Source organism: Tenrec ecaudatus, chromosome 9 (assembly GCF_050624435.1).
Source record: "Tenrec ecaudatus isolate mTenEca1 chromosome 9, mTenEca1.hap1, whole genome shotgun sequence".
NCBI lineage: Eukaryota > Metazoa > Chordata > Mammalia > Afrosoricida > Tenrecidae > Tenrec > Tenrec ecaudatus.
Window position 1 is genome coordinate 10,439,803 of NC_134538.1, and position 13,865 is coordinate 10,453,667.

At 40.5% G+C, this 13,865-nt stretch overlaps 1 protein-coding gene and 1 pseudogene across 1 annotated transcript in view; both read left to right on the forward strand.

Annotated features, from left to right (window-relative positions):
• The window catches only part of MCTP2 (multiple C2 and transmembrane domain containing 2), a 287,776-nt gene that overhangs the window by 41,865 nt on the left and 232,046 nt on the right, over window positions 1–13,865 (forward strand). The gene's annotated exons all lie outside the window — the stretch shown is intronic.
• LOC142456290 (adenosine kinase pseudogene) lies at window positions 582–1,794 on the forward strand (annotated as a pseudogene).

Sequence of the window (13,865 nt, forward strand, 5' to 3'; positions counted from 1 at the left end):
AAGGGTCCTTATCAATGGTCGTAAATAATGCTAGTTGGATAGTGTTCATAAAATAAATCTGTTCTCTAATCATGTATCAGGATATTAATTAAGTTTCCTGTTTGTTTAGTATTTATGAATGTTTAGAATGAATTCGTGCCATACTTTTAAACTAGTGATAAAATGGTGAGGACTCCCCTTGTGACTCTCAGCAAATGACTGAGTGTGGACTATGCAAATAAGTTTCTTGAGGCTCACCAAGGGCATTGAACGGCTTGTTAGGGGGGCCTATAAGGTGCATGGCCCACTAAGAAGGAGACTGATTCATTTTTCCCTTTGATGTGCTTAAAAGAGAGCCATTCACAGAACAGCTGGTGAGATGGGGGTTCAAGAGTCTCCATATTACGAAGAAGAAGGGAAGATGGGAGTGGAGTACATTTTGGGGTCCAGGGTAGCTGCACTGAACCTCTTCGACCCAGGAGACAGATAAAGAAAGTGAGCTGTCATGGCAGAGAGAGAGCAGAAGAGCAAGAAGCAGCGGCAGCGAAACAATGGAACAAGGAGACTTGTTCAAGATGATGCACTGTTGAAGCGGAGTGAGCATGAAGATGGCAGTGCCCGAGGAACCCAAACCCAAAAAACTGAAGGTGGAAGCGTCGGGGTCTCTGAATGAAAATCTTCTCTTTGGAATGGGAAATCCTCTTCTTGACATTTCTGCTGTGGTAGAGAAGGATTTCCTTGACAGGTATTCTCTGAAACCAAATGAGCAAATCTTAGCTGAAGACAAACACAAGGAACTGTTTGAGGAACTTGTAAAAAATATTCAGTGTTGAATGTCACGCTGGTGGCTCTACCCAGAACTCAATGAAAGTGGCTCAGTGGATGATTCAGCAGCCGCACAAAGCAGCAACGTATTTTGGATGCATTGGTGTAGATAAGTTTGGGAAGATCGTGAATCAAAAAGCTGCGGAAGCCCATGTGGATGCTCATTACTATGAGCAAAATGAACAACCAACAGGGACTTGTGCGCTTGCATCACTGGTGACAACAGGTTCCTTGTAGCTAATCTTGCTGCTGCCAATTGTTATAAGAAGGAAAAACATCTAGACCTGGAGAAAAAACTGGACGTTGGTAGAGAAAGCAAGAGTTTTTTTTATAGCAGGATTTTTCCTTACAGTTTCTCCAGAATCAATATTGAAAGTGGCTCACCATGCATCGGAGAACAACAGAATTTTCACTCTGAATCTGTCTGCACCATTTATTAGCCAGTTCTACAAGGAACCATTGATGAAAGTTATGCCTTATGTTGACATACTTTTTGGAAATGAGATGGAAGCTGCCACTTTTGGGAGAGAGCAAGACTTTGAGACTGACGACATTCAAGAGATAGCCAGAAAGACACAAGCCTTGGCGAAGGTGAATTCAAAGAGACCAAGAATTGTGATATTCACCCAAGGAAAGGAAGACACAATAATGGCCACAGAAAATGACATCGCTTCCTTTGCTGTCTTGGATCAAGACCAAAAAGAAATGGTGGACACCAATGGAGCTGGAGATGCATTTGGTGGAGGTTTTCTGCCCCAGCTGGTATCGGAAAAGCCTCTGAGTGAATGCGTCCGTGCTGGCCACTATGCAACAAGCATCATAATTCAGCGGACTGGCTGCACCTTTCCTGAGAAGCCAGACTTCCAGTGAAGGAAGAACAGCACACTCAAGCCCAGGAGTGCATACACTGCCTTGATTACTTCCTGAGAATTCCCATATTAATAAAGGAGAAAATCATCTGCCATCATTTCCTACTGTAATAATATTCATTCTTAATTTAGAGGGTACAGCAATGCTCAGTAGAATTGCAGTCTCCCGATAACTTACCAAAATGATCTTTATTTCTATAGTTTATAGTGCCACTTAAATATCAATTAAGTAGTAATCTAAAATTTCAATAGAAATTTTTATTTCATTTTCAATTACTTTGTAAATTCACTTGTATTTAGCAAATTATTAATGTTTCTACATTTCTGCTTTGTATGCAGATGCAATTTAATAATAGATTTTTTAAAGGAATGACTCCTAATATCAAACTTTTGCTTTTTATATAAGTATGCTTAATTTGGGAATATCTATATTTGTGATATATGTGTATTATCACAAATATACATGATAAATGATCAAATAAATTATAGAACTATATATCTTGCCAAGTTATGCCAAATAACTTCTTCAATGCACACTCATGTAATTAATTTTGAATAATTACATAATTTTCCAAATTTTAAGTTGTATTGCAATATTCAAATTATGATCCTATACTTACTGTAATTTAATACAAATAAAAACTTAAACTTTCAAAAAAAAAGATGATGCACTGTTTTCAGACTGTTGCAGCAAGGTAGTAGAGTGAGTGTGCGGATGCACAGAGCAAAACAGAGCTGAGTACCATCAGGAGGAGACTTCCTGGAGGAGTGGGGCACCTCTGGGAACTTACTGATGGAACTAGAGAGCTGAGGAGTACTGTGCAAGGCTCTTGACCCTCTAATTTCTTCTTCACCACACTTTGCTATAGCACCCATGTCTTCAGTGAGGCCAAGCATCATGGCCGTCTCCTAAGAACCAATTGCTCTTAGGTTGGGGCTAGAATTAAATGCAAGCCCCAAATCCATTCATGCATCTGTGGTTTACATAGGTTTCTGGTTCCCCTCAGAGACATCACTGTCATTTTATGTTAGAGAACATCATCAATCATCCCCTTGGGGCATCACTTTCCCTGCCATCGGGTTGATACTGACTTGTAGTGACTCTATAGGGCAGGGTAGAACTGCCCCCGTGAGTCTTCCTGCCTGCACATCTACAATGGAAGAGAAAGCCACATCCTTTCCCGTTAGAGCTGGCTGGTGGTTTTGCACTGCTGACCTTTTGGTTAGTAGCCCAGTGCACAACCACTGTGCATTGATCATGCCATTAGTTTAGCCAATAGCTTCTCTTTTTTATTTATAAACTAAGAAGAGGCCAGATGCCCTACCCATGCCAACTTTATAAGAACTTTGGAAAGCCAGTGTACTTTTTTTGTATATATCAGTTAAGCTAATTGGTTAAATATATAATTGGGAAAAGTAATAAGTCAAGGTTTTATTTTCCTCCCATCTAATTATTGTCATTTCACAGATTCTTCTAGAGGTAGACTGTCTTATTTTATTTGAGACAATTTAGCTTGTTTTGAAGTACTAAGGAAATTATACCTAAAAAGCTTTTAGTTTAAGTCACACAATATACTTGTGTGTTATTAAATACCAATAAGTGAAGCTTTGTAATATTACTGTAAATTCTCATTCAATGCAGTATCTCCTGATACCTTGGATATATGTATAATATTTGCTGTCATTTAATAAAGAGTTGTTTGAACATGGCAGTTTTAATTTGTGCGTGTGTGTATGTCTCTGTGTATTTCCTAGTCTGCTTTTTAGCAATTTGTAGTGTGAACAGTGTTTTGACTGCAATGATTGAGACATTGCTGAAAGCTTAATTGACCTAGAATCCTCTATCAGGACCAGTGATCTGTAAATTCATGCTTAATTTTCACAGTAATCATGAAGGCAAATTCAACAATGACTGTAAGGTTTATTAAAGTCATAGGGTGGTGTTTGTTTAATTTATTATATAGACTATCTATTGCTTCCTAATGCATACTGTAAAAGCTCTGTTTTGTTTTGGTTTCCAGATGAGTTGGCCATATAACTCCTCTTGTGGAAATAATAGCTTAGGTTATTCCTTATAGTAGAACATAGGAGCCTTTAAGTTTTATTCCTGTCTTTATTATGATTTTTACAAGATAGTTCAGAGTACATGGTGATCTAGAGTATTGGACTCAAGACTTACTGGACAAAGTCCCTATCCAAAGGGACATAAGTAACCTGGAAAACCAGAGACCTTGTAATGCTTTGAGTTATGAGCACTAGTAAATGATTCCCAGCAGCTTACCTAAGTCCAGGTGAGAGTAGTTCCACACTGTCCTTCTACCTGAGAGGCTTGGATCATCCCTTGTGTGGTACTAGCACTTGAGCCCTCTTAGAAGTGTGCCTCCTCCTCGAGGTCATAGTTACATATCTTTGCGTGTACAGAGTGACTCACCCAAATCTAATTCCGAACATCCTGCAGCTAGCTTATCCAACCCTTTTCCCCTTATGAATCTGGAAGCACTGTCGTGTAGTGATTAAGAAAGCTGATCATGGATTCACTTGCTCGGATCATGAATGCTCTTCCTCTAACACATTGTCTGTGTGACCCCTTCCTCCTCTGTTTTCTTATCTGTAAAATGGGAACGCTAGCACTCCTTCCTCAAAAAACACCAGAAGACGCAATGCTGTCCAGTTGGCTTTGACTCATAGCAACCCTGTAGGACAGGATAGAATGGCCCCTGTGGGTTTTTGAGACTGTAACTCTTCATGGTGTAGAAAGCACCCTGTCTTTCTCCCAGAGAGCTGACCTTTTGGGCATCGGTCCAACTCAGGACCACTGTTTAAAGGCATTTAGGGAATAGTTCATCCCATCCTTCCTTCAATGTAAGCTCCGCACCCATGAAGTTATCTACAGCCAACACTCTTTCCTTTTTTATGTTTCCCTTAAGTATTTGAAACACTTTGCAACAGTATTTATGCCACCCCGATAAAAAAATAAAATTAAGAGGAATTAGGGTAAAAGGTCTCAGGTCTAAACAGGTAAAGTTGAGGTGATGTCAAAGCTATCTATGAGATTAGGGAAAGAGAAACTCAATGTGGCCTTAAGTTTGACTGGTCCAAAAGGAGAGTTCTGATTTTTGCCATCTTTAAATTAAATAAACGATTATCTCACTATTTCTGGAACTGAGAAATTGCTTTGCAGTTATTCATAATACATCTTGATATGGAGATGCTTCTTGTATTGATTTGTAATGTTTCTGAGTCCCTGTGACTCTGGTTAAATTTAAAACCACAGGGCTGGGCAGTATCTTATTTCACTTTGTCTCCAGGCTTAGCTAGGTGATACTAACTGTGCTGAGGAATTTGTACTTCTGATGATGCGATCACCATACAGATGCTTCTATAAGAACTGTGAATTTGCTCCTTTTCCCATATTTGATCACATCTGCACAACTTGATACATTAGGGACGAGGGATTGAGTAGAGTGCAAGCATAAGAGAGATATGGACCATGGCAGTGTGGATGGGGGGGACATCGTCACTGTTGCCTTTCATCTATAAACTTGATGTGTTTGATTCTTTTGTCTCTAATGCTAAATATTTTACACCACATATCGCATGTATATGTGATTATTAATTTGTAAATTGCACATGGTTGCTATGAGTTAGAATCAACTCGATAGTTGTTGATTTTGATTTATATGGCATATGGGTTGTTGAGAACTAATATTTACATTATAGTTTCCATTAATGGATATATTAAAAATGAAGAGTGCAGTATTAGTTTCACAGCTAGTTATATTAAACATTCAATTTTGTATGTAAAATGGATAAAAGTTAATGTACATAGAATACACCTTAAAATGTTAAAAAGGGAAAGATAAGATAAAGATGAAATTAAGCATGAATAAAGTGCTATAAAACTTATCGGAAGTATAATTTTTATCTAATCAAATTCACTAATCATTAAGTACTCACTTTTATTAAAAAGCAGTATAATTGAACCTGGCATCCTCTTTTATGATCTCTTAATTATTTTATTAAAGAGAAAGCTCATTGTAGGAAGATAGCTGCTGTCATTTTTATATTTAGATTAGATGTGTCTTCAGTCTATGGTTCCTTTGCAATAATATATTTTTAAGTACAACTAGATTACATCGCTGAAGTCCTTGGTTGGTCTTTCGTATGACTTTCCTGGCATTGGACTTTTGTGAGGCAACTGAAACTTCCATGGCTCAGGCCAAATGTCACTTCTCACAGTGACTTCTTTGCTTCGTAACAGACCACATTGCAGCAGATTGGTTCAATACCATATGATCTTAGAGGTCTTGACTCTTGCTCCCATGAGTATTAATTGTGGGTCTCAGTAAAAGGAAATCCTTGACAATGTCATTTTAAAAAAAATTTAGAATGATGCTTTTCATGTTTTCAGTTAGCAGCCTTTTTGTTTCCTTTATGTTGAAGTGTAATGGAAACTGAAGTCTTTTATCCTAATCAATAAGTATCTTGCTGAGTTAATGTTCTCTCATTTACTTCTACGGGTTCTAATATGCATTGCAATGCCTGTGTAGCACTCACAGACCAAGTTCACAATCACAGGGTTTATTAAGGAAGTAATGCCAGTGTAAGGTTAGTGAGCAATGCTTGAGGTAAATTTTTTTTTGTACAAAATTTCAGATCTGCTAATAAATTCCCAAAGGGGCATACCACTGTGCTGTAACCTTAACCAGAAGGCATTCAGTGAAATTTCCATGAGACAGCACACCCCGATCCCTGAATTAAGTGGCCAGAGGTCCCCTACTACAGTAAGTCACAGCCTGAAGACATTCAGCTTCACTTCGTTGGGACAGTAAGTCCAACACTCCGAATTAAGTGTCCAGAGGCACCCTACTCTACAAGACAGTGTGCTGCACAAAAGCACTCCTCTCGACTTCCTCTGTGGGTTGGTTGCACACTCTGGCGCCTGGTTCTGTGGCTGCTCCTCTGATGGTATAGCTGCCATCTGGATCCAGGGGGCTCACTCTTCAGGGATCTCAGGTGTAGAGGATGCCCTCACTACTGGCTCTTGCTGGTAATGAGATCTCCCCCCCTCTCGCTGCTTCTCAGTGGGCTCATTTTATATGCAGCACAATGGTATTTCATGGAATCCTCTTCACCATTGCTCATAGGCAAGAAAGATAGGCAAATCCTATCTTCCCCTACCTTCTTATAAAGACCCATGCAAGGAAAGTTCATTCAGTGGGATCTACATGGTGCGACCAAATTTCACCCAAATATAATAATCTGTTCTCCACCTCTGGACTATATCTTTCTTATGACCTGGTAACTCTGACTAGATGTTTCCAGTAGCATTTGTTCTCCTACTAATCTTAATCAGCCAAGCCACCTCAGACAGTTGTCTGCTCTGCCAGCTGTAGCATATCATTTCTTACATCAGTCTCAGTAACAGTTACCCAAACAACCATTCAACAAACAGTGTGGTCCACTTCAAACACTCCAAGTTCCGAACTAATTTTCAACCTATTCTTTTTTGTTAGACAGTGCTCTCCAAAATGAGACTATAACCCCAGGTGGATGAAATCCAGAATTACAATAATCACATAGGGATTGTGATTGTGGCTGGAAGGAGGACTATATTAATTGAGTGTAACTAGGTTTGTGCTTTGAGTCTTCATGGTCAGCAAGTCATTTGCAGGTTGTTCATGAGTCCTTCTTCAAGCCTGATGTTATGCTATTTTTTTCTTTGTATAATCCAGTTTATCCTGTTATAGAAACAGAATAACTTTGCTGAAAAGATAAAACCTTAGCAAACAGCTCTCCTGATTTTAAAGCACATAGTATCTCTGTGTTCTGTTGGAATGACTGCCTCTTGGTCTATGTACAGATTCTGTATTGACAACTTAATGTTCTTGAATTCCCCTTTATCACACTGTTACCACTTATTAGTGATTATGGCCATAGTTGAATGCCTTTGCATAGTCAATAAAATGCAGGTAAACTTCTTTCTTGTATCCATTGCTTTCAGCCAAGAGTCATTTCACGTCAATAAAGATAATCCCTTGTTCAATGTCTTCCTTTGAAACCGACTTGAATTTCTGGCAGGTAACTGGAGATGTGCTGCTGCAACCATTTGTGACTTATCTTTCATCGCTGACACTTGACTTGTGTGCGATATTAATGATGCCGTTTGATTATTTCTGTATTTCTTTGGCCATCTTTCTTTGGAATGACCGCAGATCTGGAGCTTCTTCAGTGTGTTGACCAGGTCTTCCGAATTTCTTGGCATAGAGGAGTGTTTGTTGAAACATTTCAGTTGGTATCCCACACATTCCTAGACACTTAGTTTTTTGCTAATAATTTTAGGGCAGCTTGGACTTTGTCCATCAATACCATTGGTTCTCCTTCTTCTGTTTTCATTGGTTCTTCTTTCTGTTTTAACTCTTGGTTGTGAGTAGTTTTACATTCAGTACTTCGGACACATTTTATTTCAACTCATCCATCATGGCAGACCCCTCAAGATATCACTACTTATCTCACATCCTCTCTCTGCTCCCTGTTTCCATTCCTTCTTTCATAACCCTCTGAACTTTATCCTCGGGTAAATGATACATTTGGTCTTAAATATTTGATTATTCTAACACAGGGCTGAGTTCAGTTCGAGACCAGTAAGTGAATAAAAGCCATTGTTTGGGGGACTGTATCAATCTCTATTTGATCAGTAAGCCTGGTCTTTTTTTTTTTTTTAATGATTTTGAGTTCTTTTCTAAAGTTTTATCTGATTCTATTCAGTGATCCTTTTAATGTGATCCTTTTTGGAGCTGTAGGTATGGCAGCTGTACACCATCTAATTACTCTGACCTCACACTTGTAGAGGCTGGCGTTTGCCTGTTTTTTTAGGCCATTGAGCAAATTGTTTGCTTTGTCTTTTGAATTTTATCCCTCTTACCTCTGGACTAGATAGAAACCAGTAGTTGCACCTTAGATGGTTGCTGATAAGCCAGATGACCCCAGCTGCTACTCATCGAAGTAGGATGGAGGACAATACCTTTGTGAACTATACAATGCCAATTGACCTTCTGTTCCCCAAGATTATGGTCCTGATGCTCTAGCATCAGGGGCTTGATTATGTCTAAGAATTTTTCATAACTTTGTCCCTACATGTACTATTACAATCATGGATATATTTGTAGCAAAGGCAAGGACACACATATAAGTATCCTCACTCCCACTCTCCCTCCCACACCTGTTCAGCCTATATGCCCCACCAAGCGTCTACACCGGTTGTTGTCATTAGATGCCATCAATTTCACACTAAGGAGTTGGTAAACACCTTCAATTTCTTTATCTTTGGTTTTAGTGCTTGGTACCTAAATTTGAACAGTAGCTGGTCTTCCTTGCAGTTAGATGGCCATTATACTATCACTGACAGCATCTTGCTTCAGGATACAGCTTGGAATATTCTCTTCAATGGGTTGCCATTCCTCGTGACTGTCTTTCCTGGGATGGTGAAGCTGGAGAAAGATGGGATTTTACTCGAAGCTAGTGACCCCAAGTCATGGAGGCAGAGGAGCCTACCGAGGGTTTTGAAACTGATTACAGTTTTGAAAGTCACAATGACAGGGCTATTGCTGGTGTGCAGGAGGTAAGGCTGGGGTTGATAAATGCTGCCCACGCGATGCTTAGGAAAATGACCCACAACAAAGAATTATCTTTCTCACAAATGCCAGAAATACCCCCAAATGAGCATCGCTGAGCTAGGAAGGCCTTGGTTTAATTCCGAGACCTAGCACTTTGTGTGTTCATGGTCTGTAAAGTTGGGATAAAAATAGGGGTACATAGTTCATGGGGTTTTTTCAAAGCTTGCTAATGATGCACAGCTAGCAGTGAACAAGGACCGTATCCATTGTAGAAATTAGTTAAGAAGTCAATGATAAAGTGTTTAACTCACCTGTGGCTTCCCAGCCCACTAAAAGTAAGATTCAGAATCCCCACAGTTGCCTGCAAGGACATGCATCATTCAACCTTGTGTTTCCTTTTGAAATCCTCTCCTGCCAGTCCTGCCCACACGTGCTTCCAAGCGATGCTGTCATTTCCCTGAGTGGGCTGCCCCCTGGCACCCAATACACCTGGTCTTTCCTCTGTGTGATAAGCCGCAGCCCCTACACGTATCCATTTGGCTTCCTCCCTCATTTTCCTTTCCATCCTCAACTTACCTGATCAGCTTGACTGATGAGTGATCTAAAAATGACTGTAGATGGTTTACTTGGTGAGTGATATAGACATAGCACTCTGTGAAAATAATTATTGCTACTGAATTATACACTTAAAATGGCCCAAACCACTAAATTTTATGTTAAAACACACACACACACACACACACACACACACACACACACACACACACACACTCAATGGTAGCCTGACCTTCTTCCTGGACTCTCGGTGCAGCTCTTGCTGTTTTCCTTTGGTCACCCCCTGTCCTAAAGATTTGCTCACTGTTTGTGAGGACGTGAGCCGTGTGAGAACAGCGCCGCACTCTTGCTGACTGATGTAGCCCTGATGGCAGTGATATCCCGAGGAAATGGTGTGAGAGCTTGTCTGTCTTCATCGAGCTACAGAAGGAAGGAGAATCCAACTATATCATCCCAAGGATGATTCCTGAGAGCCCTCAGACAAGCCTCCACCCTCCACCCTTTACTGTATTCTGCCCGGCCTGCCCTTGCCTAGCACTCTACTTCTCTGCTGGGTTTCATAATCCCTTACATGATCTGCAAAGGATTTCCAGGCAATGCTCACAAGTACTATGCTAATTAAGGAAGTGAAAGACCTGGTGGCCAAATTGCTAAATGAAAGGTCAACAGTTCAAACTGACCAGCAAGGATTTAGCCAATGAATCATTTTAGAACTTTTACTTAATGGTTTTATATATTGGTTTCTGTTCTTTATTATTTTCTTCCTACATCGTGTGCATTTGATCTGCTCTTTTCTAGCTTCTTGAAATGAAAGAATACTATATATTTTTTCATTTGGATGCATTTACACTGGACATCTCCCTCTCAGGGCTGTCTTAGTTTCATCTCACATGTTTAAATATGCCCTATTTTCACCTTTACATTAAAATATCTTTCATTTCCATTTTGAATTCCTCTGGACACAGATGTTTTGAGAACTAAAGGTCCTAATGTCTAAAACACATGGAGATCACCTGGTTAACTTTGGGTAACTGATTTTAGCTTAGTTTCTGGGAATCAAGTTAGAATGGAAAAGAGTATGTTTGCAATCCTCTGAAACTTGAGGCTTCCTCTGTCGCCCACCATCTGGCTAATTCTGAAGTTGATGAATTTTATCGACGTCAACTAATTCAAACTGATTTGCATTGTGTGGTTTAGATGTGGGGTCTTCTCATCCTTGTATATTCTTGTTCTATCATTGTAGAAAAGAGGACAGGCACTAGGAAACAATGATGATACCAAGTCGATGGCACTCAGTAGTGGAGATTACGAAGAGGGAGTGTCGGGTCTGAGCTCAGGCCAATTGGTGGGTCTTGGAGCCCTTCAGCCGGGCTCTGGAGGCACAGTGGGCTTCCACAATGAGTTGTTATGTGTGCAATCACTACCTAGAACCCCTAGCTGTTCCTCAGGAGAAAGATGCGACTATCCGTCCTTGTAGTGATTTAAATTCTCAGACTATCAAAGAGGCAATTCTACTATCTGCTCTACAGAGTGGCCATAAGTTGGAATCCACTCGATGGTAGTGAACTTGCTGTTTTGTTGTTCTTTGAGTGCCACTCAGTGTTAATCCCAAGGCCAGCAGTTCTGTCCCCCTGCCCCCCAGCTACTTCAAAGACGAGGCTGTCTGCTCCCATAAAGAGTTTCAGCTTTGAAAATCTATATTGGATCACTATGAGTTGGAACTGAGTCCATAGCTGTAGGCTTGGTGTTTGGTGGGAGCGCCATTCAGAGGGCACACTGGTGACACAATGATTGAACACTTGACTGTTAACCGAAAGGGTAGCGGTTTGGAGGAGAAAGATGTGGCATTCTGATTCTGTGAATAATTCAGGCTGGAAAATCTTAAGAGGTGATTCCATTCTGTACTAAAGGGGACCCATGGATCAGAGTTTCACACTATACTCTATAGTAAGCCCACCTCCCACACATTGTGTGGTGTGGTGTGGTGATTAGTGCATTCACTAAGAGGTCAGGAATTGGAAGGGGAGGTCCTGCGTTCAGTCTCTGCTGGGTTGTGAGTTTGAGACCCCCACGGGGACACCCGCATTTGGAACGGTCCACACGAATGTGGTACCGAGAAGAGAGAGAGAGAGGGAGTCTAGAGACAGACTTTGAGGATATTGGCATCTAGATGATAAATGGATGCATGATAATGAATGAGATTGCCAAGAAGAGATTACAGTGAGAAATATATATAATGATCCTTCAGGAATTCCAGGGTTTCGTGGTCAGAGCAGGAAAAGCATGGGACGCAGGCAAAAAAAGACATGATCAGGGAGTTAAAGAGCATGCGTGCTGTCGTCTGTGACAAGTCTAACCCCAGACAAGAAGCCAAAGGAAGGGCTTTCCGTAGAGGAAGTGGTTAACAGGATCAAGTGTTGCTCGCAGAGCAGGTGGTATGAGTTTTGAAAGTTGTCTGTTGAAATGTACAGTACCAGTCATCTTGTGTGAGCGGTTTGAAGGAATGCGTCCCACTGGAGTAGGTCCAGAAAAGAGTGGGGAGGGAGAACTTGGAAGCAACAATCAGAAGACTTTCGAGAAATGTTCTTTAAGATGAAGATGTGTTTAGGTCAGCGGTTCTCAACCTGTGGGTTGCGACCCCACTGGGGATCAAACAAGCCTTTCACAGGGGCTGCCCGATTCATAACAGTAGCAAAATGACAGTTATGAAGTAGCAACAAAAATAATTTTATGGTTGGGTGTCACCACAACATGAGGAACTGTATGAAAGAGTCGTGGTATTAAGAAGGTTGAGAACCACTGGTTTAGGCCAAGCTGAAGACATTTGGTGCCAGCACTTAATTATCAGGCTAAAGGTACAATTGAGTTAACTAGTTCTGTGTTTAGCCACATAGACGTATTACCTAATAAACTCCTATATTAAAAACCAACAGAACAAATGGTCAAACTTCACATGCCCTATATAACATTATCAAGCTTCAGTGTTTCTTGTGTTTCGGTATTGCTTGCAGAAGTAGAACATAAGGTTATCATTGGTGTTTCAATGTTAGAGCGATAATGTGGGCAGAATTGTTAATTTCCAGTTTAAAATTTTATATGTATAGGTAAACACATCGCCAAAGTGATTTTATGACACTACATATGAATAGAAGGCTGGCCGACACATACACTTTAGGTTAGAACAAAATAAAATTATCTAGGTATGCCTGTGTTAGGCCGGGTAGAACAGAGAAACCAATTCATTGGCACTCATATGTGTGCATGAAAAAGCTTTATATGAAAGAGAAATAGCATATCAAGAAAATACCCCAGCCCACTCCAGATCAAGTTCATAAGTCTGATATTAGCCTATAAGTCTGAAAATAGACCACAAACCTCTCTTGAGACTCCTGCAGCTCATGCAGTGATTCTGAATGCAGGAACATCACAGGCCAGTGGGTGCAGATTCTTGAGGATCCAGTGTGGTGGACACATCTCCAGGGCTCTCTCAGGTGTCAGCGTGGCTCCACGTGGCTTGTCAACAGGAAGGTGAAGTACAGAGAGTGTGTGCTCCTCCTCCAGAGAGAAAGAGAGGAAGATCCCAGATTCCTCCAGAGAAGGTCACATCCACAAGGAGTCATCATCAGACTGTGACTTGATTGACCGGCTAGACTCCACCCCTATACTTATTTATCAAGTTTACCTGAGATTATGTAACTACCACAATGCCCTACGTCATTTTTGCTGTTAAATAGAAGATGCGTAACAAAATCTCAAAAGTTAAGCTGCTGAATCAACACAGAAAAATCAGAGGAATGATTATTTGGATTTATTTTTTTTCTCTTGCTCTTAAACTCAATGACCATGGCTGGCCAGGTATATGAATATTATCCTTATTATATCAGGATGTTGCATAATCTTTATGTATACTTTTATTTAACTTTGTATTATCCTAGAGGAGCCCTGGTAGTGTAGTGGGTTAGATATTGGGCTGCTAACCACAAGGTCAGCAGTTCATAACCACCAGCCACGATGTGGGGAA